Source organism: Osmia lignaria, unplaced genomic scaffold (genome assembly GCF_051020975.1).
Source record: "Osmia lignaria lignaria isolate PbOS001 unplaced genomic scaffold, iyOsmLign1 scaffold0138, whole genome shotgun sequence".
Classification (NCBI taxonomy): Eukaryota; Metazoa; Arthropoda; class Insecta; order Hymenoptera; family Megachilidae; genus Osmia; species Osmia lignaria.
In genome coordinates, this window is record NW_027478279.1 from 37501 (window position 1) to 39243 (window position 1743).

Below are 1743 nucleotides of genomic sequence, written 5' to 3' on the forward strand. Positions count from 1 at the left end.
ATTTCAAAGCGAAGACAACTCGCAAGACGATCCATTTCGTCTCGGTTCAATTTTAACGTCCGTCCGTATTATTTTTTGTTCCACAAGAGATTTCGAATAGGTTTCTTTATTTATCATCCCTTCTTTTCGAGCGCCACGGAAGCAAGAGGAAAAGCAAGAGCGAGAGAACATTTCGCGTATACTTCATTTAACAATTTTAACCAACACGCGATGTACTCCACACACCTCTTAGATTTAACAACTGCTTTTCTCTTCTTCTCCCCTTAGCGCAAGGGTAAACCCCATTTGTCTCTTCTTTGGAACGCAACAAAACTTTCGAGGACTGGACGACCGAGCGATGGTCGCGCGGTCTTCGCTTATCTTTAACAAACGAAGTAGTCCGTATGTATTCTAAATGTTGAAGCCTCCTAGAGCTTTAAGCCATGCGAGACATTGAAATGCTGTTTTAACGGGAGCATGCATAATTGCTGCAAACATACTTTTATCACAAGTTCTAGCCACGCCACGGAGGCTTCGAAGTTCCTTCACCATTCGCTTTCCTCTCTTTTGTTACACAGTTTCAGACTACGATCAGGGGTACCGAAACGCTGTATTGATTGTAAACAACCATTTTTATCTTGGAGCGGAGCGTTCCTTTACTCGTTAGATTTGTCTTGTCGCGTGTGTATTCGCTTTTTCGACGCTTTTTAACCATTTAACTTGTTTAGCGAAGCTAAACGCACAGACAGACAAAAAAAAAGGAACAGCATCGCGCGTCAAACAGCGACGACCCATCTGAAGCGATCTTTCATTTATACACCGTTTGTAAACAGAGAGATGTATAAAGCGCGGGGAATCATTCGAAACCCTGGGGCTATTCGAGCTTGCATTTCAGCAAATTATCATCTCAAACATTTCACTCGTTTGCTTTTTCTAAATTTATAGGAGAGCTTCTTTCGTTTATTTTTGACACACCTTTCGTAAATATCGTTTCTGGCAACGTCAGGAGCGTGGATTTCTACAAGTGAACAATCGCGCCGATCCGATAACTTCCAGCAGGATGGAGAATCTTTATAGATTATCTTCCGAGAACTCGGTGCTTTCACGGGCGGTCGTTTATAAATTTTAACGAACGACTCGCGCGCCGTGACGCACTTGCGCTAGTTCGAAGAGATATTTCGAAATTTGTTTCTCTCCTTTAACGGCCTGCATTTAGTGTATCGGTTGCGATTTTCGTCACATCGTTTCCACGACAAACGCCGACGAACTGCCCAACTATCGCTCGTACGTTGCGACTCTTTCTTTGTTTATCGTTCATTCATTCTTTCAATTTCGTTCGATAATCCCGCTCCGAAACGTTCTACTTTCGTTGAACGACGGCGAGATGTTTAGAAAGAAATGAATTACTCTTTTTTCGAGAAGCAAACGCAAGCAGTCTTTTGTTAAGAAAACGACCCTCAGCCAGGCGTGGTCCAGGAATTGTATCCGTGGACCGCAATGTGCGTTCGAAATGTCGATGTTCATGTGTCCTGCAGTTCACACGTTGACGCGCAATTAGCTGCGTTCTTCATCGACCCACGAGCCAAGTGATCCACCGTTCAGGGTAATCGTAAAATTTTGTATTTCAAACTCTTTAGATCTTTAGAGTGTTATTTTCATTATTAACACGCATCACATTCGATACCCACATCACTCTCCCACCCGGCGCGTGCGGGAGAGCGAATTCGGGCGTCGCCAACGTATTTGTTTGTTTGTTCGATCGTT

At 43.6% G+C, this 1743-nt stretch overlaps 1 non-coding gene across 1 annotated transcript; it reads right to left on the reverse strand.

Moving 5' to 3' along the window:
• Positions 1-1430: 1430 nt before the first annotated feature.
• LOC143308073 (5.8S ribosomal RNA) lies at positions 1431-1585 on the reverse strand. The gene has a single exon (XR_013065088.1). It is a non-coding gene; the product is annotated as a 5.8S ribosomal RNA (ribosomal RNA).
• Positions 1586-1743: the final 158 nt, after the last annotated feature.